We start from the raw sequence: 23720 nt of genomic DNA on the forward strand, positions 1-23720 counted from the left end.
CTTTTTAGGAGTCTTTAAATCAAGAAGAAGCTACATACTCTACCATTTTCAAACTCTGCCATGGCCATTGAGACAGATACTGCAGACAGGCTAAATACTGTATGTAGGGTTTCATTTGCACCTACTCAGTAGGAAGCGTAAGCACAACCTGATCCCTCCAGACACCACAGACAAACAGCTCATGGATCCTTGGGAAAGGACAAGCTGATGGGTGAAGAAGCCTCACAGAGAGAGGTGGCCCCAGCTGGCTGCTCCACAGGTCAGGCCTGCTACACTCAACAATAAGCAGCTTTCTCCAGTGTAAGCAGCAGAGTGCTGATGTACCTAGATTGTATGGGGGCTCACCTCTAAGCTTTCTGCAGCAATAGGGACCATGCTGGCAAAACATTCTGTGGGTAACTAGAGACCCCAGTGGGGTTTCCAAAGACAATTGCATTTGCTCAGCCAAGGCCAGAGCTCAAGAAAAAGTTCATACTATGTATCTGGCAAATACAGGAGGATTGGTTGGTTGTTTTTTTTTCTGTCCAGACTAGCAGAGCACTTTGTCATTGCTATTTCCCCTCGTACTCTTTAAATTCACACCCAAAGCTATAAGGTGCAGCTTGTGCAGGCTAATCAAGATGTATAACCTCTTATGCCAAGGTGCAACTCTTGAAGATTAAACAGCAGAGATCCAGGAGGTTCTGCCACTCTCTCAGTACTTCTTCAAAAACAGCAAAACAGAGCACAGCTCACAGGCCTTTGCTCTGGCTGCATGTTGCAAAAACACACAAGGGGACTCCTCCCACCCAGTCTCCCTGGAAGGACTGTGGGTGTGCTGGTGGCATCACCACAAAAGCCCCTGGGTCGAGAGGATCAGATTATCCTCCCACCATTGGCTCCAAACAGAACACCAGGTTCAGCCAGTAAGGTGACCTGCAGTGGCTTAGAAACAAAATACTGCCAATTAAATTAAATTCTGCTGGCCCACTTAACCTCTCATTTGGGAAAGAAAAGTAGAGCATCCTCAAAAATGTAGTTTGCTGAAGTTAATTAAAAGTAATTGCAGCTTTTTTATTATTCGAACATAGGAAAACGTATTGTTACACAAGTTAGTGATCTTGCAACTCTTGTCTTTTGGCCTGAGCTTCCACAGATGATGATGTTGGTCTTCAAGATGTCAGCCCTCATTTTTAAGGCTTAAACCTGTTACAATATAGAGAAATCTTAAATTAAGAACCAAATGCAGCTGGCACTCAGAAATCTACATGAGGAAAGCTTGGCAACACTCTTGACAACTATTTTATTTATCAATTTATTTCAGATCAACAGGGTTTGATATTGCATGTCAAACTTGGAAGTGTATATTGAAATAATTGAGAAAAACAACTTCTACAAGTCAAACTGTGTCCATCAGGCTTTAAACTAAGTTCTGGGGTTTGGGGAGGGGGAGAACAGTTAGGCAGCAAAAGGAGGTTTAATTTATTTAATTTCTTTTTTTAATAAAAATAAATAAAGGCTTAGATAGCAAGAAATGAAAGACACTGGTTTGGACAGAAGTGATTTTTGTTTATGATGATATTTTATTCAGAAGAAAAATTAAGTCCACTTCAATTGACCCAAAGTAATCTTTCACAGGGAGACACTGAACAGAGAAGTCAGAGGGTTTGCTATTGCTACATTGAAATTGCCAGCATTGATATCCATTTCATTTCCTATGTGAAAAACAAGGGGGGAAAGGGAAAAAAGTCATTAAGAAAACCCAGTGAAGTGACTGAGCAATGCTGGACAGTCACTGGGACACCAGCAGAGTCAGGCTGGACACAGTCTGATGCCAATTCCCACCACAGCACATGGAGCGCCCTGGACCCCACCAGATTCAAAGCCTATCCTAGCTCCCTGCTCCTGAACACCCATGGCTGTACTGCTGGAAGCCACCACTGCAGGCAGAGTTGGGACCCTGCCACCACAAGTTCCTCTCTTTTTCTAACTCCAGGGGCCCCTGGGCGCAGCACAGAGCAAGCACAGCTAAGTCCCACCACCTCTTCTCAAGAAGGCATGAGATCAGCCAGCAGAGGCCTATACTTATTTAAAGGCCATACACTTTGTACAACAGAAACCACCTTACTCCATTGCTGCTCTCTGGTACGGAGGCTGACTTTGACATCTGCAGTTACACCCCTCATCTTGCCCAGGAGCAGCTGCTCCATTTCTCCGCTACAGTGGTTTATTTTGGCATCTTATTCTTATTTTGTAAGAAGTGTTTTGCATTTGTATAACCATATAGTTTTGTAGCTGCAACTTTCCCTTCCTTACTTAACAGGTGATGCTGTACCAAAGCATATGCTGGTTGTCAGTTTGACATGTTGGGGCTCATCAGCTTTTTGCTGGGGAACAGCCTTTGTTTCCAAGACCTAGACCAGAGAAAGACCCTTGCAGCAATGTTAACTCAAGCCTCACTAAACAACAAGGCAGGAAAAAAAAAAAAACAACAAACCACTTTTCTGAGTTACAATTGTACCTCAGATACCTGCTTAGCCTCTGGGCTCTTTCAGGGTCAGAGGCATGCGGTTAACACTTTGCTTCCCCTTATGTGCATGCACTTCAGGGTGGGCAAGAAGGTGGCAGATAGTTGTGGAAAAGGCATGAAGGTGAGGAAACAGATTGTGTTCAGTTTTGAGAGCTAAAGCTGTATGAAAGCTCAGCTCATGAACAAAACTAAAGTGTCCCACAGTCCCAGTGGGAACCCCAAGCAGCAAGAGATGTCTGTTCAGATAAATCAGGAGAAAATGTTCTGTTCTTCACAGGTCTCTCCTCTACTCACCCAGGACACAGTTCAGTCTCTTCTTAGGAGAGGCCATAATCACAGATCTCAGATTTTGCAAGCAACAGAAAGACACATGAACTTGGCACTGTGACTCAGCCCATGCCAGCAAGAGCCCTGAGTCATGCCACTCTCACCCACATCTTGACCTTCCCCAGGTGTCCACAGCACCAGAGCCAGTTAAGGCACCGTAGACTCACTCCACTTCCAGTTTCTTCAGGAGGACAGTTTTGATAAAATCAAATAAGCCTGTGCCTAAATGTTATTTTCTTTCATCAAAGCTTTCAAAGAATACTCAGTTCAAATCAGTTTCATTTGCACTTGTTGCATAAAACTATGTGTTTTACCTACGTGTCATTGTGCTATGGTGAAGACATGGTGCACCCAAGACACATCTAGGAATCTCAGTTTCTGTCCAGCACACAGATGTTGGAGACTAAGATGACATTATCACTGCAAAAAACACATTAGATCAGTTGACAAAGGAATGACTTAAATCACTCAAAGACCAAGGGGGAGAGTGACAGTCTTTTCTAAATTTACATTTTTTTTTACTCTTTAGCAAGAAATGAAACAAAATCTACATTAAGGACGCGATTGAGATTTACAAAGTGTAAGCACTTGGAGTTACAAACTGCCAGAATTTCAGATGTCAGTGTAATCTCAGTTCAACACTCTTGTGAATGCGCACTAAGAGACAGGTTTTACTTATTCGTATCACCCACCAATGAATGCAGGCACCTCATGAGTGGAAAGCAGAGCTGCATTACCATAACACATTGACAGAAGTTTAGGAAGGGGAGAGGAGAGAGGAAAAAAAAATTCCAAAAAACCACTGAAAATAAACTGGGGAACATAATACTGGAGTGAAACAAATTGAAAATGCATGAGGATTTGCTAGCATAATAGCCAACACCAGACACATACAGCTGTAAGATACACCTCTGTGACCTGCAGAGTCATCTTTAGCAGTCAAAAGTAGAGTGGACTTTAAATACTTTTGTTGAGGTTTTTTGTCAGTTTTGGTGTTGGTTTTTTTTTGATTGGGGTTTGTTTTCTGGAGGTGGGGGGAATGGAGGGGTGGTGGGGGTTTGGGAGTTTTGTTTGTTTTGGTGTTTGCCTTTTTAAAAGAAAAGAAATAATCGAGATTTTCAGCATCTTTTCCCTATTAATCTCAAGAAGCATTTCTTTCTGAGCATATACTTCAAAGTAAATTACTGTACAGGTAAAGAACAGTATTCAAAACTGAACAAAAATGTAAGTAGCCCGCAAGTATCTTTTATACAACTGCTTATCTTCATTTTGATCTTCAACATAGATGCAGATTTGTTGGGAAGCATAAAGAAGGTCATGCTATGTATTTCTGAAGCGCCAGACAAAACCACATTCAATTATTTAAAATATCATCTAGCTAGTATGGCATTTCTGCTTACCTCTAGGATTGAGAAACAGAAGTTTTTCCTTAATTAAAATTGCAGCTTGGTTTAAATCTTAAGGCCACTCCTGGTCACCCTTCTAAAACATTCAAGAAAATGGTTGGTCTCAGACTTGTTCAGCCAGAGCCAAGACTGAGAGTCCTGAACTAATCAGGAAAAAAAGAAAAGTACAGCTCTAGGGAATAAGTGTGCATTCTTGGAAGAGACAAATTAAACACAAATACAAAAATACCATTTCAGGCTTTTTTTATTACATATTTTCTCTGTAACTGAAAAGAAAAACCCTACAAGATACAGAGGTAAAATAGATTCTGTGGGGTTGCCCAGAAATGCACTCTCATTTTAAGTAGTGCTAGCATTGCCAGCTCAAAGCGTTTTAAGCACCATCATGACTTTTCAAGCCCTGAGAATCTTGTTATTTGCCTTATGGCTTTTTCACACATTAAATGCACTCAGATCACAATTTAAGCTTGACTCCATAACCATCTTGGTAATATTGAGACTCCATATCATTTCAGCAGGAACTCGAGAGTCAAAAATATAAAAAAGCAAAGGATTTTAATGTAACTATGATTTGATGGACTGGAGGGTGTGAGCACAAAATACTGCAAGAATAATAATTAAAATCACAGGACTTGGAAGTGCTTAGGCAACCTCATGAAATTTATTACATTTTCTAGCATGTATTCCTTGAAGCTCACATGCCTCCAAGGGCAGGGGTATCACAACTTTCATCAAAGGGTGTTGCTGCTGTCACCTTAACTTTATCATCAAGATTTTATTTTAGGTTTATTTCTTTCCCACAATTCTAGCTCGCACATCTTTTTTGTTTACTTCCCTCCTCCTGCATTGCATCCGTTCAGATACTAAACAGGGGCTTCCTAACTCGCACTCCCTCTGCTGACTCTCCAGAGGTGCAGTGGATTTTGATTTTAAATTCTATTTTTAATGGGCTATACATAATGCTCTTCATTCTAAAAGCATCCTGGCATTCTCACACACCTTTTTCAAGTTGAGAAAGAGAATCCAACCCACTGATCTTTAAAAGGGTCAAGTCAGATATGTCTGTGGAATTTTTTAGCGGCTTGATGCAACTGGACAGTGTCACTGATTTGTCTCTGCATTTAATTATGTCTTCTGAGCAAACCAGAAACCATTCACATAGTTCTACTAGTTTCAGCATAATATATAGGAGAGAGCTGCTTGTTCTTCCCAGAGACCTTGATATCTTCAGTAGCCCGGGATTGCACACACCACAGCTTTGTTATATATACTTTGTGTTGCATAGTGCTTGACCTAATGTTATGCTGATGAGCTCACTCTGTACCTAAAAGATGCCGCAGAGGAGGAGATGAAGAGGGGAGAGTTTGGGGTTTGTGCCTAAACACTTGCAGAGTTATGGTGTTTGTGAGCCTCAAATTCAGGTATGGAAGAAGACCATGAGGTCATCTGCTCCATCTTCCTTCACATGGTATGTGTGCATGCATATATATATTTAACCTTCAGTTTACCACTGCATATTACACCTTCTTAGGTGGCTATATCAAGGTCTTAAACGATTGCAGTAGCCAGAGCTTTTTCATTTTTTGATATTCACCCCAAGCTTCCACCACCTTATAGTATGACACCTCTCCTTGGCTATACCCCTTCTATACCACATTGATCACAGCCTTTCCTATGCATTGTGCCTCTCTTGCCTGCTTGTGGCCACAGTTTAACCTCTCCTGGTTACTGCCATCCTTCCTCAATTTCACCTTTCCAAATTGTTGCATTCTTCTGTTTCCAACCTCCCCCCACTTAATCCATTTACAACGGAAGTCATAATATGACATCGCACCATAAATTCAGCAACCGGATGAACAAAGGAATCACCCAGTACTTTACACAACGTGCACAGACCCATTCCTTAGTACAACACAATTCTGATTCAGTAAGTGCTGTCAAGAGGATTTTACAAGAAGCTGAGCCAATATTGGGGAAAGAAAGAGATTTTTTTTTCTTACTAACATACCATGAACATTTGTTAGAATTGAAAGGCAAATTTCTGATTAACCAGATTTATGACCCCTTTAACGTTCAAGCATTTGCAAAAAGTGAGTGCAAAGTTCTGCGCTCATGAATATTCTACCTCACATGAGCAAACTGTCGCCCAAGGTAAATTCCAAATTGCTTGTGTTTGTAAAATCAGGAATGCTAATTAGTTATATAAGTCACAATGTATTGTTTCTGTTCCTTAACTTGATGACAAAACTACTTAACACATCTTATATTGCGAAGTGTGAAAATTACCGATATACAATTTATCACTCATTTTGGATTGGTTAATTACACAAGTTCCCACACAGATTGCCTATGGCATATTTGTCTAATGATCTAATTATTCCCTGAAGAAATTAGTGAATAACTTTACATGACAAACCTGACAATTTCACAATCTGCTCCTGGACAATTTGTAAATAGATAAGTTTGATGATATTTTGATTTTTATCTATTGGTGAACTAGTCAATCAGAATTGCGGGTCTTCATCACCTCCAGAAAAATCAGACTGTTTTTATTTTAAATAACTATTTCCCCCACAGGCGAACTGGGTCTGCCCCAACCATTACACATTTGCCTGTTTGTCAAATGGGTTGAGAATACGATTAAAGTAAATGGAAAAATAACCTAAATCAAGTGTGGATTAGACAGCCAGTGCCTATGGTCTCTCTTTGGAGAAAGCTGAGCAGCATGTGCAAAAATAATGTATCTAGAGGCTCATGAAGGCTAGACAGAGGTCACTTAAAGTCTGTCTGCCTAGAAAATCAGTCCGCTAAAATTTTACCAGATTTTTATGTCCCAGGCCAGCAAAGAATTGAGCAGTGTAATCTGCAAGCTGCAAAATACCAAAATTCCTGTGCTGTCAGAGCCCAGTCATAGTAAGGCTGATGCTTGGTATCGAGGTCTGTAGTCAGCACCTGTGTCCACAAGGCAATGCAGGTGGACCACTATGATGCTCATTTTGGCTCTGTAATACAAGACTCTGAACAAAGGGATCATGTAAAGCCCTTCAAAACCTCATCCCGTAACCCTTGGATAGTCGGGGCTGTAATCATCAATGGTACTGCTCCTGGGTCTATATGGAGCTGCTAGCACAGGAGAGCTTTGCTCCTACATTCAGCTTACCAAGAGCTTCTTGATACTAGACAGGGTTTTAAAGACACAGAGACTGTATTTCTTACAATGCTACAGTAAATATCTTCAGAAGGTGGTCAGTAGCATATCAGAAGCCTACAGGGAAGGGGAAGAGCTATTTTATAATGGCCAGAAAAAAAATAAACAAACTGAAAACAAACCAGCAGGAGAGCTGCTAAGGCTTCTTTGTAGGACAAAAAACATAGACCAATTCAACTGCAAAAGGACATGAAAAACTGGCCTTTTGGAGCACAGCCAGCCTGGTTTGGTTGCTATGACTAGAAAAAAAAAAATAAAAAATGAGTGGTCCTCCCCGAGTTAGCCTCATTTAAAGATACTGAGCCTTGACTTCTCATATAAAGCCTATTTTCACCCAATATCATATCCTGCACATAATAAAGTCTGACAACAGGTCATTTCAGTGGCTAGGGGCATAAACAGCTTGCAATAGAGTACACATCTAGATGCAATCACTAGTCTACGTTATCTTCACTCTGCCAGGTATATGAAAAATAGTGTTAAAATACTAAAGGTCACCCTGAAATGAATCAAGCCTTCCAGCATATTCTGATCCATACACAGCCCTGATCAGACACAGAACAAGTCCTGAAAACCACCACTGTGTGGAAGTTGCACATCTTGGATAGAAAGCAAGGACCACACCTGTGGTCCCAAGCAGTTGCGATCCCTTACCTGCTGCCCCTAGAACCTCATGAGAAGGTGGTCTTGAAATAACAAGGAAAAGAAATAAGTGACAATCTTACTGGAGAAAGATCTCAGAAAAGCCACAGTGACAATCAGGTGACCTCGTGGATCTCTTGGCCCCAAAGAGAGCACAAGTAGCTATGATTGCTCTCGTGCTGCTAACCATGAAATAGCAGAAAGCCACTCAAAGGCTAATTCCAGCCTGGCAGTAAGGTTAAATATTTTGCTGGGTGTAAGTGCTTGTCAATTTTTTAACTTAATTTTGGCTTGGAAAGAAAAACATGCTATCAGAACCTGCATCTTTAAGGACTGAAACCCCGGGGGAGGAGAAGGCTGGAAAGCCTTGTTGTTATGCACTGCCAGTTGGAACCAGACCCAGATTAAAGCAGATTTCTCACAAGAATGTGAAGCATTGAGTGATGGCTGAATACCACATGTATCGCACCTTCACCAGCAGATCCCTGCTTCTGTCAGTACCTCCACGGGCTATCACACTGCAGTCCCCACTGCAACCAGCACCATTAGAAACCGAAAAATCACTTGAACACACCAGACAAGCCACTCAGCTGTGCTTGCCGCTTGCTAATGCGAAGTCCGTCTCTCCTTTCAAATTTCAACCACACTTCATATTTCAGACTGAAAACAGAGTCCAAGCCCAAACGTTTCTATATGTACAACACCTACTACTTTTTCCGCACTATCAAACCTGCCTAGCAGATCAATCACAAAAGACATATTCTATTCTTCAGCTCAGCACTCCCCTCCGATCACAAGAATAAGTAGCACTCAGGCAGCAGCAGATTTCTCAAAGTGCATCCAGCTGTGCATCACGTAGCTCTGTTTTTATAACGAGGATCAGATAAAACAGGAGAAAAAAAGATGACATTATAAGGTACAAGCGAGCTAACAAAGGGATGTGCTCACTTATATCAACAAAAGCTGAGGATAAGGTGATAACAGAGCCTGACAAAAAGTACTTTGGCATTTCCGCTGTACCAGAGGACAGCACAGCCTCTGCTTACCAATCCTTCATCTGTCACAGTTATCCTGTGAGGAAGCAGGGGGTTGAGAAAAGTGACAATTATTTTGAAGACTAGATTTTTAATATCTGCACCTGTAGCCTTGCTGTAATGAAAACCTTCATGGCTATGGCAGGCAGAGCACACTGATTGCACAGTACACAGGTGTACTATGAAAGATGGAGTCATCTTCACCTGAGAAGGATTGTACCCCAGGAGATCGGGCAGACAGCTGCTTCCAATATTTATGGGTCTGGGAGAAAATAGAAAATTGTATGAGACTAGGACACATACCCATCCTAAGTGAGTTTGATGACTTTGATGACTGAAGAGAGATAAATAAGAGTGTATTTGGGAATTACATATTAATTACCTGTATTAAAAATTGTAGGTAATACAAATAATAGCCATAATGTTCCCAGGTTCATTAAAAAAAAAGGAGAAAAAAAAAGTAAAACCTTACATGCACATCTGTAGGCCAGAAAACATGAAAACAGCTAGGAGAAAGCATTAACAGAGCACACAGTTAACCAGTGGAACTCTCAGCCACAAGACATTATCTTCCAATTGCTTGGCTATGATTGAATGAAAGGTTTTAAAATGGAAGCTAATTGCTGAGGCTAGGAAGGCCCTACTGGTTTGTGTCTGTTATCAGTTTTCTTACACTTTCCTCACAGGCATTTTTTAACTGGGCGTTGCTGCAAATGGGATGTTGCAACAAGTGGACCTCTAGTTTGAGCCATCACAACAGTCGCATTTACAAGTTCGGATTTTTTCTGAAAATACTGTTTCAATGTAGAGTAGCACAAAGGGCACACAAAACAAAAAAATAAAAATCTCAGAATAAGATCTCAAGGGAAACATCTTAGTCTCTTTCTAGCTAATTCAAGAGTTACCTATAGCATATAAAGTAGTTCTAACCACACAGTTATTTTCATAATTGCAAAGGTTGGAAGTTTAATTAGACAATCAGAAGGAAGCCCTCAAGCCAGCCCATTTTCTTAAACAGCTTTACCTAGGCACTGGGAGCAGCATTGTGTAATGCAGCTATTTACTCTGAATAGCATAACGTTCCCTTATCTTTTTTACCCTGATTAATTTCCTGACTGAAGTAGCACATAAAACTGAGCTGGTTAGACAACGTGTCAGGAGCCACGTGTCCTGTTCAAATTTAAAATGGAGAGAGGCAGAACAGAGAGATTGGGTCTCTTCCCCTTTCACATCTGTTCCAGGTACACCATGCTTCTACCATGACACCATTAAGACCATCTTCAGACCACAGTTCCTTCAAACACTGACTATGTGGGATGGAATTTTTTTTTTTTTATTTAATGGTCTTCAGGGATACATAGTGAAGCTTGAAAACAGAAATGCAAGTGGGAGACCATCATACCAGGCCCTGGGCTGCCTACCTTCTTCACGACGTCTCAGGTTCAGTTGCCTCCCTCCCCAAACACACCTGCATGCACGCACATGCTCACCCCCTTTTCAGGAATTTTACTATTGTTTGAGACAGAAAAGAGCGCATCCAAATTCTGCCACGGCCTCCACAGATCAGCAAGGAGGGATGAGGGTTGAACCACTGAGGATGAGGACAAGCGGCAAGTCGCAAGTGAAATGAGCCCCATTGCGGAGCACCAGGGTCTGACCATGGAGAGGGGAGAATAAGCAGGCTCTGCAGGACGGCTCTGGACTGCCTCCAGTCCCCACGAGCCTCCCCATGGACACCAGCCCCCAGCTGACTTTCGGCAAGACACAGTCACTCTGTACGTCTGCTTCCTCCTGCAGAGCATAAACAGAAGCAGCTGGGCCCAGCTCTGCTCCGTCCCACATCTCGCCTTGCCATTTGCACCCACGCGCAGCAAGCGGTACCCAGCTACAACAGCAGCAATGTTTTCCACACACGTGACCGAGGTGCAAACGACAACCCGAGGCGCTGGCACATCCACCACCTGCCAGGCTGGGCCCCGCTCACCCCACCTTCCCCTCCTCCTCCTCCAGCCCCTCTCCTCCGCAGACTTCTGCTCCTCTCCCCACCCGGTCCCCATGGAGGAAAACAACCTCCTTTTCACGAGGCTTGTTTTCTCCTAAGTAGCAAGCAATCATCCTCCCCCCACTGCACAGCAGCCTGGGAACAAAGCTCGCTTTCCCACCCTCGTTACCTGTTTTGCTCCCTCTGGAGTCCCCCATTTCCCCGACAGTTTCCAGCAACAACATTTAACCTCAACATTTAAAATCCCTGATGGCAAAGCATGACATTCAACGCACAGCCAGAAATTTGCTCCACTTCAGCCCCGCTCATCAGACTTCCCCAGCTGCACAGCATCCCTAATTAATTGTACCCAGTAAGGTCCCTGCCCTGGACAGTCCCCACAGGAGCAGCTTCAGGGCTGAATTCAGTGGGGTTTCACATCTTTTTCTTCTGCGGAGGTGATACTACATTGCCAGCTACACTTTTTTACCATATGCAACACCAACACACTGGCAGTTAACGAGCTACAACACAGAACCACTTGGCAACACACAGAAAATGGGCAGAAAATCCTCAAGCAAGAGAGGAAAAAATAAATAATGCAATGAATTGTTCAGTATTAAGTATGCAAGAGAAAAATATAGAGGAGAGGCTGCAAGATAGTAAAGGTGCTCTCCCAGGCCTAAGCGCCACACCAAGGAGAGGAACCTCACAAAGGAAAGCAGCCGCTCTTTAGCCATCAGAAAGATGAGGTACCCGAGTAGTTTTTTGGAGAGCAAAAGAGGTGAAAAAACAGCCTGGTTTTCATGTCAGTTCCCCACTTGAAGTCAGCTGATGTGGCTGCCAGCCCTGGCTAGGGATTCAGGAGCTCATGAGGTGCCATCCAGTCCTGTGGGACCTCTGAATTTGACTGTCCCAGATGTTAACTACAATATGGACAATACTCATTTGTAAAAATCTTGGTGTAACTGTACCAAAACCATCTGCTGTGGGCAGCAATGCCCTGGAAAGCAGAGGCTTAGGCAGCCTGGCTCTGCCCCAAGGTGCTGGTACAAGGAGCTGACAAAGAAGAGCACAAGCAGCAGTGGATTCAAGGTGGGAAAACCAAGTTTTGTTCCTACTGCAGGAATGAAGTTTGGAGCTGTCTTCACTTGTAACACCACATAATTCTAGGTGGCTGCAGATTTATTACTGTATTTTCCCAAATTTGGAAGGCTTCCACTTTTGACCACATGAAAGAAAGAAGCTTTTTCCTTTTCTCAGTATGACCTCCATTTTCTATTCTGAAACAAAATCCATTATAGCAATGCCTGGAAATACAAAACATCTAATAATTTTTCCCAAGAATTCCTTTGAATTCTGCAATAGATTTTGCTTGGCCACAGCCCCCCTCCCCACCTCTAGCGAAAGAAATTGCTTGCAAGATTCTCAACTTTTGAAAGACAATGATGGTTCAGTGTTCCCTGCAGTGACTTCTCATGTTAGCAATTTGGTTTGTAATCACAGATGAAGGCCTATACCATGAATTACTTACCAATTAAGTAGTGCTTGCATGAAGGCTTTGTATTTTACAACTTGACAGCTATTATAGTCAGAAGCTAGCTAGAGCTTTGACTTAAATGGGAATTATCAAATACTGAACAGTCTGAAGCAGAGACCCAAGCTGACTTGTACAGAAGACATAACAGAGATAAATTTGCTGCTAACATTTTATCTTGGGTGGGATTAACAGCAGAAAAGACAAAATCAAAATATCCATATCTTCCTTGCTCTTTAACATTAGACTTTTTAATCCCCCCTGAAGACATCCAGAAATATTATTTATGTCATGGAACAGGTACTGAGGAAGACAGCTGCCCTCTGCCACAACTAATATGATTAATATCCTTGCATCATCTTTACCCCCCCCTTTAGGGAGAGGAGAGAGTGATGTCACTGCTCTAACCACATTGCATTATTATGTACCTTTGAAACAGAAAAACAGGTATGAAAATAAATGTGAAGAGATTTTATTATTTATTCCAGATTTGTGCCTCAAACCCTTGTCAGTTCAGGTTCCCCAGAGTACCCCATGAGTACTGTCCACAGCCACATTTAGGACCCAAGAAATTCTTCTCTATCCCAGCAGAGACAGAGCAGTTGGACAGTTCGTTTTGCTGCAGTTAAGCCCTTTAGTAAGCGCAGTGTCCTTGTACTAAGCCAAGCATTAAGAAATGTTTCATTTTTCGCTTGTTTCCAGAAGTATAGGAGAAAAGTTCTTTAACACATTTACTAGAGATTCCCTTTACTTGTTCCATTGATTTCAGACATAATATATGCAAATTTAGGTACTTTATCAGTGTCATAAAGCCTATTATCTATTGAATTTCAAGTCTAGGATAACTCCCAGCAACCAAATATATTATTTAATAATAATTCTGTCATCAAGTGAAATCTTTCCCCAAGATAGATACTGAAAGCAGCCTGCCCACATAGCAAAAAACAGCAAGATACTTATACTTTCTCAGAGGCTTTTCAACAGGGTCAGACCTGTGAAAGTGGCTATTACAGTGCTTTTATTTCATCTGAAATACTGAGCAAGATTGCTTATAGCAGAGGACTAAGTGGGCTTCCTATTTTGTTCACACTCTTGCTCTACACTGTTCCATGATCCTGCATTTTCTCTGTAATCCTTATGCAAAGTACAATATGAAAATATCATTTTTTTTCCAAAATGAGTACCAGGAGTTGTTGACCAGATGATAAAGATTTTAATATTCATAAAACCAGAATGTCAATAAAAGAACATCCTGCAGGAGAATGTTTCCAAGTCATAATTGTCATTCCCAAAATGCATGCAATACTAGTAGGAAAAGTCTTGCACTCTCTCCTCTCACTGGCATGAGGTAGACACAAAAGACTGATAATTACCTGCTGGAAGTGTTCAGCTATTCTTTTTTTATTCTTGTCTATGCTGGCCAGCAAGCCAAACCAGTTTTGATTTCCATCTCTTTTATTTGTACATTGTTCAATCAGGCATGGGCCAATTCCACATTAAAAATAAATATAATATGTCACCATCATGAACTGCACTGGCCAAAACCATAACGTGTTGCTGATTAAGGCTGTGCAAATAGAGTATCCCCTAAAGCAAGAAGAATGGGCACCTGCACTCATGAGAACCAGGGAAACAGCCAGTCTGGCACTTCAGCAGTTCTGATGACCCTGCAGAGGATTATCAGCTCCTAACTTTGCAATGGAAAGACCTGAACCTCCACAACCTACAGGGAAGTAAAAAAAAAAAAAAAAGCAAACGACAGATACAGGTGATGTCTTTAGTCATGGTTTTCCACACCATGAGGAGACGAAAGAATGGCAAGAAAACTCATCCATTTCTACACCAGCAGCCTGTAAGCCACTGAAAGTGCAGTTCCCCAAAGTACTACAATATAAATACTTCACCAGTAGCCTTCTGCACTCCAAGGGATAGTCTTCTCCTAGCTCCCCCCATCTGCAGCTCTTACAGTAGGATATTTCACGGCAAAGATCAAAAACTTAACACCATCCTATGTATGCCTCTGTGCTCTGCATCTGCCAGCGTTGCACTGATTTTCATACAGTAAGCAGTGGGCTTGTGGTACATGTGTGCTATTGGAAGTCCAGAAATCCGAGTTCAGTTTCCACACTAACATACATCTTCTGTTTATAACTAAAAGCTGCACTAATTTAACTTAAAATTAATTTTTAAAGTCTGGCAAGAGGCTTTGTACAGATGCATATTTCCATTTAGACTAAGCTTTTTCAGGTGCAGATCAAACTTGGGAACTTAAAATAAACCTGGTTTACACTGCAGGAGATTGCATTTGCAGATTTCACATCGGAATCCATTCGATTCATATTGAATCTAATCTCCATTTTTAGTCTCCATTCCCTGCTTTCTGTGCCTATTTAAGTGTTAATCTCTGCCTTGTTCATGAGGAAATTCATATATTCATGCAAAAATGAGAAATGTGGGTAGAGATTTTATAACCCTTCCCCAAATTGTGCCATGAAATGAATAGTTAAAAATCATCACAAAATACGTTGACCTACTTTCTTACCTATTGTAGGGAAACAGTAGTAATTTCAAGTTCTTTCAAAATACCTCACAGTTTCTACAAAAGCTGTGTGTAAAATTTGGGAGACAAAGAAAAACAAAATACCAAATATTTATTTTAATTTACTTGCACACTGTGTTTCCTACTTTAACTCAATCTCTTTGCCCTGGTCACACCTCCATTGCATTCCTTAGGTGCTGGTCACCTCCACCATATGCTCTCCAAAGGCCTCCTGTCCACATTGTTTTGACTGGTATTTTGTCTCCACACTTGCTCTCTTGCTTTGCCATTTCCTCTAGGGCCAGCTTTGGTCCTCCAAGGCAAATGAACCTTACTTCCCACAATTTCAGATCTTTTCAATGAGCTTTTGACCCTCCTTCAACCTTGTTTCCATGTATTTCTTTATATGCCACTGCACCACTTTTATCCCCCCAAGAAGAAAACCAAACAAGCAGTGTAGTTTCATCATTTTGCAAGCCCCTCCTTCATTCTGCTGGTCTGAAAGATAGAAGCTCGAGTCTCGGAGTCCCTTTCTTAGTTAAAGATGAGCTTCAGTCTTTGTATCATTAGCTTTGAGCAGTCATCAACACATGCACAACAGCAGATCTGCATTTCTCTTCTGGAAACCTTGTCCTCCCACAGTCCCCATGACACTGGTCCTCGTTAGTCACTTCCACTGCATCCTCTTATCCCCTTGTTTCTACCTTGCCTCTCCCCAAGTCTCAGTTTCTAGGAAGATTTGCCTGGCCTTTACTGCCTCTCCTTTCTACAAGGCAATGGCACAATACATACACCCAGGTCTAGCAGGGTAACTTGCCCTGCAGCTTCTCTGCTGCACCACGTACAAGTCTCTGGCTGGCTTGTCCATATGGGTAAGGAAGTTCAACGTGGGTAGAAATACCCTTTTAGCCTTCTCTGAAGTGAGCCTTGTTATCTCTCTCACCAGTCATTTTGGGCCATCCTTTTTGTTTGATCCACTGGCCTTTATTTAGCTAGGCCTTGACTTTATTGTTCTAGGTCCTCTTATTAATACTAAGTAGTCCTTGCAGAGTCACACCAAACAACCTAAAACACAGCCTTCCACGAACCTCTGTATGAATGTAACACGGACCCTCTTATAACATCAGTAGGATAAACATGTGCCTCCATTTTATGTATGCAGCTTTGATACACTGGTCTCCTACAGAATTCTGCTGCAAAGACCAATTGATCATTAACTACATTTTGTTCAGAAGTTCCTTGGGAAGGCACCATATTTTGTTGTCTGCCTGTGTATTGCCTAGAGCAATAAGGTCCCTTCACACCATCGCAGTGTCGATAATATATACTCCCAACTGTGCTAGGTGCTATACATACATACAGCGACACATAGTAGATTGGCACTACCACTTTTTTCTTTGTTGTCTGCTAATCTAGGTAACAGATGATCAGAAACAGAAGAATAAATGACCTTGCATTATATAAATTTCACATCCCAAACAGTTAAAACCAACACATATTTGTAAGCAATTTGACTGGAAAAAGGATGAGACACTACTAATGGAGGTAATCTGAACCACAATAGAAAGTACAGGCACAATATCACCGAAGGGATACCTAGAGTAATTCGTAATATTTTGCACAGTAAACCAGAGATTTTGTTAACCTGTAGTCACCGAGATATGGTAGGATACCTAAGATACTGAGGAAAAAGAAACGCTTTTCACTAGCGCATATAGCATCAACAGTAGTAGTCATGAAATACAAAAAATTGACCTCAAGCTTACCACCACTGGGAGATAAAACCCCAAGGTTCGGGTACCTAGTCTCTCTCCATAGGCCTCTGCACAACAGACTGTAGAAATCAGGCGAACACTCCTCTTTATGAGAGAATTGTTAGGCTGCTTTGGTTTCGCTATGGAATAAGCATTAACAAATTGTATGACCAGAAGTGCCATTCCAGCAGTGCACATGGGTACCCACAATTAATGCTACCTTCTCAGTGATAACATCCCATTCATGGGTCACACTCAACCAAACCTCAACCCTCTAACACAGCCCATGTAGACCACAGACCAGGCTGCAGAAAGGTTCAGAGCTGTGCTCACTGCAGCACACACAGCCTCCAAGAGACCAGGAGCACTCCTGCCATGCCCAGCATCACCTACAGGAGCTACTGGCCAGCACTGCCAGGTGTACAAGCAAGTAGCACGTACTCACTCTTCCCAAACTCCTCCCAAGCATGAGATCAACTTTTCATTCTTACTCAATGCATAGGTGTTTGCCAGAGATTACACCAAACATTGCTGTGGTTTCTGTTAGCATCAGATCAGGAGGACTGTTGGGTGCTAATGTTTGACATGGGAGCTCCATCTGCAAAGTTACCTCTCATCCCAGATAATCATCTGGGGGTATTCCAACCCAAGCCATTCTATGATTCTATGATTTGATGATTCTTAGGGGTTTTCATATATTTGCGCCACTGCTGCTCTTCCATGGTGCCTTTCACTCAAAATCATTACATTGCAGTCAAAGAAGCAGACACCAGGAAAACCCTCAATTCAATAGTTCCTGTGCTGCAGGGCAGAGGTTGAAAGCAAACCCTCCTGGTACCCAGCCCTTCTTAGCTGGATGCATGACACCTCCTGAGCTGTGCAGCAGAAGCAGATCTGGAATTATCTTTGAGTTACTGATGGAGTTACCACAATTTTATTACACACACACACCCCCCACACACACTAACACACCTCATTCCTGGAAGCAGGAAGGTAAAAGGTCTCACACACTAGCAAGTCTTGCTTCCCATCTCCTGCTGCCTGCAGTAGAGGGTGTGACAGCACACCTCTGCCATCATCAGTTCTGGAGGAACATCCCCATCGGAAGGGCATCTGAGCAGATGCAATTCTCTGTTTGATGCCCTGATCACTGAAAAAGCTTTTGCTCTTCTTCATGTCACACTGGCTTTTCACCATATGACGGGAGAGGGTGGAATCTTATCTGAACTGAAGCAAATGCCAGTTCCAGGCTGCTGCTTTCCTTAAAACACCCTCATACACACTTTTCAGGCACGCAAAGTTGTTTTGCAGACACAGGCCTGCTTCTGAACTCATTCCATCAACATTAAAGAGGCAAAACCAGCGTAAAACAAGCAAAAGTGGGATAAGAATCACATCCTTCATTTCAGCCTGTGTAGCCTTTTTCCCCCCTTACATAAGCCTCAGCACTCCAAGTTCAAGGCAAAAGCTTGCAATATTTCTATGTTATCCTCAGTAATGTGACAAGAGCAATTACAGAGTCCAGGGAAGCTAAGTAACACTGCTAAAACAGTGGGTGGTCTAATGGCTTGAATAGCTTCTGTTCACTAACATTGTAGTGGGAGTCCCCCAAACTCCCACTTTGTACCCTGGGTAATTCAACCAAACTCTGCAACACTGGCCTTTTTGTCTGCAACATCCTAGCAGTAGCACTGCTTAGCTGACTTGAGACATACCCAAGTTCTTTCAGGTGGTCTGCAAAGCTAACTCACCCTTAAAAAGTTTGTCCTTGGTACCCACCATACCTCCTTTATTCTCTGTCACAGTTGAAAGCTCTAGGCAGAAGCACACTGAACATTCTGCAAGGAAATCTGCTCAGAGACAGCTACTCCAGGTGCAGAGGCTTTTGCTGAGTACAGCATTATTTGGGGCATTCTCTGGAAAAACATTATCTACTTTTACAGTAAAGGAGCCATTTGCCATGTGCAATGCACTGAAATACTTTGCCACAGCAAAGTCTGGTCTAAACATGTTGTTGGCCAATAAAAGGGGGGAAACACGCTGCCAGTAAACATTTGCGTGGTATGTCTTTGAAGGCTTCAAGGCAGACTAAATGGAATAATTGTGAAGACGTATTATTTATAATACAACAAATCTTCCCCACAAGATATAGGTCTCCATTAACCTAGTACCCAACTGCTTTTAAGTGCATTTTTTAATGTGTTTACCCTGCTAAGGGAGTTATGTTTTATTATCTCCATTTTGCATTTGGGGAATTGAGGTACTAGGAGATTAATAGATTTGCTCGAGGTTACATAGCAAATCTCCAGCAAAGCACAAATGCAGACCAAGTGTCCCAGATTGTTCTTCTCCACTGGATGTATCCATCGATATGCCAGGACACATTAAAACGTCAAAGGTCTCTTGTGATGTGACTTTTTCCTGTATAAAAAAAAGACCAGTCTCATGCATGCAGGAAACACTGTACTGGAGTCCACAGAAGTTTGTCTGTTTGCACAAAAGCTGAAGCAAAGCCTGGAGTTGTTGATGGAATATCCTCATTTTTCCAGCTACCCAGTGCATTCAACCCAAATTCACAATTACTTTTTCACTGATGAAACCTGCTGCGTCTGGCAAGCAACTTATTCGCTGATAAAGAGTCACTGATACAGAGTCTTATATTTCACATACTATCATATGGATCATGAATCATAGAATAGTTAGGATTGGAAAGGACCTACAGATCATCCAGTTCCAACCCGCCAGCTGTGGGCAGAGACACCACACACTAGACCATGTTACCCAAGGCTCTGTCCAACCTGGCCTTGAGCACTGCCAGGGACGGAGCATTCACAACTTCCTTGAGCAACCTGTTCCGGTGCCTCATCACCCTCACAGTAAAGAACTTCTTTCTTGTATCCAACCCAAACTTCCCCTGTTTATGTTTTAACCCTTTACCCCATGTCCTATCACTACAGTCCCTAATGAATAGTCTCTGCTTCACATCTCCCTCAAGCTTAGTGGAACTACAGAATGGTTCAGCTTTTGAAAGTCTGCCCACACACTGAAGCTGCTGAATGTGGCTTTGAGACCCTTTCTATGGGACAGTGGTTTTCTGGATTGGTTGGTGTGCTTTTCATCTTGACTTACATGAAGAAGTGGTGGGAGACAATATCTGAACCTTTCATTGTATTGTATACCACTGTATGGGGGAAAACCATTGGGGTGGATTGTTTTATGAGATTCAGTAGCAGAAAACCTCTTTTACTATGTCCTTTTCACCAGCTCTCCATTAAGTCAATCTCCCTGAAAGCAAGACCCATAGTGCTCTCCAGACTATGGCAGAGTTCAGGGAACTGAGAATACTGCAAACCCCTCTCTCCTATTCCTCAAATACCATCTTAGCCACCTCACCCAATCCTCCCTGGGAGGAAGAGACACCAACCAGTGCAAGTACAATGTTGTAGCTTTCAACAGGATGATGTTTCCATTAATTTCCAAGCTCCAGTTTAAACCTAAGAGGAGTTTGAATAAGAGGGCTGATGGCAATGGGAGCATGGTATTCTATGCCACACATGCTCCTGTCAGTCCATAAACTGATGCCGTAAAATCTCTCTGCACTACCACAAAAATAAGAAAGAACCAAGGACTTTGCCTAAAGCATCTTACTTGGGAAGGTAGTTCTGGGACCTTAGATTATTCACTTCCAAGACTAAAAACTCGCTTTAGCAAAAAGTGAGTTGTGCCAAAGAAGTTCTGTGGAGAACATGAGACTGGTGACCTGTTTCTCATCAGCATGAACTGCGGATCCACTTTCATAGAACAGTTAGGGTTGGAAAGGACCTTAAGATTATCTAGTTCTAACCCCCCTGCCATGGGCAGGGGCACCTCACACTAAACCATGTCACCCAAGGCTCTGTTCAACCTGGCCTTGAACACTGCCAGGGATGGAGCATTCACAACTTCCCTGGGCAACCCATTCCAGTGCCTCACCACTCTTACAGTAAACAATTTCTTCCTTATATCCAATCTAAACTTCCCCTGTTGAAGTTTTAACCCATTACCCCTTGTCCTATCACTGCAGTCCATCCCCAGCATCCCTATAGCCCCCCTTCAGATACTGGAAGACTGCTATGAGGTTTCCACACAGCCTTCTCCTCTCCAGGCTGAACAGCCCCAACTTCCTCAGCCTCTCTTCATACAGGAGGTGCTCCAGTCCCCTGATCATCCTCATGGCCCTTCTCTGGACTTCTTCCAGCAGTTCCATGTCCTTCTTTTTATGTTGAGGACACCAGAACTGCACACAACACTCCAAGATGGGGTCTCAGAAGAGCAGAGTAGAGGGGCAGGATCGCCTCCTTGGACCTGCTGGTCACGCTCCTTTTGGTGCGGCCCAGGATACGGTTGGCTTTCTGGGCTGCAAGTGCACACTGAAGCCGGCTCATGTTCATTTTCTCATCAACCAACACCCCCAAGTCCTCCTCTGCAGGGCTGCTCTGAATCTCTTCTCTGCCCAACCTGTAGCTGTGCCTGGGATTCCGCCAACCCAGGTGTAGGACCTTGCACTTGCCATCGGTTAACTTTGTAAGGTTGGCATCACTTTACCTCACAAAACATCAGTGGCAAAGCTCAGTAAGTCTGCTCTGTAAGTCATCACATCTAAGTCACTTTCTTGACTTAAGCAAGCAAGATTTAGCCCTTGCTGCAAAGCTGCTACCAAAGAGAGCACAAGGAGGCTTCATTCAGCAAGCAGGGGCAGATTGCATTTTCCATTTGAGGGATACATACAGGTAAACAGCAGCAATGTACCTCCAGGCTGCTCCATGCCACATGTCACTTTGTGTATGGTTACCCCAAGGAGGGAAGGCGATTTCAAGGCAAAACACGAAATTGAGTAGCTCAGATATCCTTCCTTGCCAAGGTAAGCCTGACATGCAGAACATGATACTCTGTCTCCAGCACAGTGTCTAGGCTGCTCAAGACATGCTCGACATTACCACCACCCCCCCGAAGATTATTCGGTATCAAATGTTCACCAGTGTTTTGAACAGCTAAACAATGAATTTTCCCACTGCCTCTCCTGCTAATGACGAGCGAAAAAAAGAATCCCCTAGGGAATTTCCCTTCATCTGCTCACGAGTGCCACTTCGCTAGTCACATTTATCTGACAAATCTTACAGATGGCTTGGCACGAGCTTGCAACAAGCACACCATCTTTGGAGCTGGGATTGGCCGCACAAGGCACGCGATGCTTTCTTTGGCAAATTGGGCAAGCCTGCAGCAGAGCCCCATACCCACAATAGCAACCAGAGAAACACCCTTAGAAAATTTGCAGCTTCATCCAGTGCTGTTTCAGCAGAAGACACCAATGAAGGTGATGGCATTTCCGACACTACAGCCACCCCACAAGGAACAGTCTCAGCACAAAAGTTTTGCGCTGACCCAGACAGAAAAATACCCTGGAAAATGACTCCCATTGAGTCATTTTCCTGCTGTTATTATACTGAATGCATTTCTGTTAAAGATGAATTTTCCCCATTAAAATAATGGGGAAGAGACTATGAAGACCCATCTGCAGACCACATTTTAAGAAGGGTTTTTGTTTGTTTTCCAACATTGTCAGTGAAAAGTTCGTTGAGTCTTCCAAGCACTTGCCAGATGTGCACTATCCTCATGCTACGTACCCAACTGTAATTCCAGTTTGAAAGCTGTTTGACTCAGGCAAATGAATAGCAGGATTTTAAAACACATACAAATAGTAAAACTAGGGCTTTGTACAATCCCATAGGTACTATAGATGGGACTGTCCAAACACAGACCCTTCTAATCCACCAAGAAAATGCCCTTAAGACCTGTTCAGAGTCAGACTTAAACCCATAAAATCCAGGAAATTCAGAGATAAGCCTGGATATCTGGACTGATATTCTGTCCTCAATTCACCTTACTGGGTAAATGTTAATGAATGCATTTGTTTATTCCATACAGTTCTATGCAAGGAATATCTACAATCTGATATTATGGGAGGAGGTGATTTTTTTTTCCTGTATGTCTGTGTGTAGGAGTTGCTCAATATAATTTATTCTCTTTCCACAATAAGACTTTACAGCTCCTCAATCCTTTTAGAGCTATGCAGGATCTGTCTTCTAAAGCATCAGAGAGGAGGCCTCAAAGAAAAATCAGTTATTACAGGAAACATGGCTGATTTTCAGTACTCCACAGTCTCTACCTTCCATTCATACTAAGCTGGTATTCTAGCACAAGACATCATCCATTCACAGAGGATCTGAACCCAGACCTTCACAGGCAACTTGAGACGGAGCTCCCCAGTCAAGATCAGAGGAGAAGTAGAGCACACAACAGCTTTGCTTTGGAGCAACAACCCGCATATGCCTGCTGCACCAACCTGCGTAGTAGAGTTACCATATTGAGTACAAGCAGAAGAACAGCTATACCGGTCCATCTAGCCCAGCATCAACTCTCCTATAGCAAACAGCCAGAAAACAGTAGAAGTAAGGCAACCACTTATGCTATTTCCCTCACACTTCTACTAGCCTCCAGCTATTTTCAGATCAAGGTATTTCCTAAGCAGATGTGGTTTCTAGCTACTTACTAATCCTCCATGCATTTCTTTACACAAACTTGTCCAGTCATCCTTTGAACCCTAACAAGCCTTTTAGCCTCCGCAGGCACCTTTGGCAGTGAATTCCTTGTGTCCACTACCACTTGCATGGAGAACACACATCTCCTTTTCTCTGCTTTGGGCCTGGCTTCTTCTAGTTCATTTAATGACCTTAATTGATGTAC

At 42.7% G+C, this 23720-nt stretch overlaps 2 long non-coding RNA genes across 3 annotated transcripts in view; both read right to left on the reverse strand.

Annotated features, from left to right (window-relative positions):
• LOC134157792 (uncharacterized) overlaps positions 1-23720 on the reverse strand; it is a 101130-nt gene that overhangs the window by 72471 nt on the left and 4939 nt on the right. The window lies entirely within an intron of this gene.
• Positions 1029-4372, reverse strand: LOC134157793 (uncharacterized). Of its 2 annotated transcripts, none has more exons than XR_009962466.1 (3): positions 4237-4372; positions 3155-3256; positions 1029-1185 (listed from the first exon to the last, which is right to left on the reverse strand). It is a non-coding gene; the product is annotated as an uncharacterized LOC134157793 (long non-coding RNA). The 2 variants fall into 2 exon arrangements; XR_009962465.1 differs by lacking the exon at positions 1029-1185 and adding an exon at positions 1543-1694.

The sequence above is a fragment of the Pezoporus occidentalis genome, unplaced genomic scaffold (assembly GCF_034315485.1).
Source record: "Pezoporus occidentalis ecotype Australia unplaced genomic scaffold, CSIRO_AGI_Poc_V1 ctg12, whole genome shotgun sequence".
NCBI classification, from domain to species: Eukaryota; Metazoa; Chordata; class Aves; order Psittaciformes; family Psittacidae; genus Pezoporus; species Pezoporus occidentalis.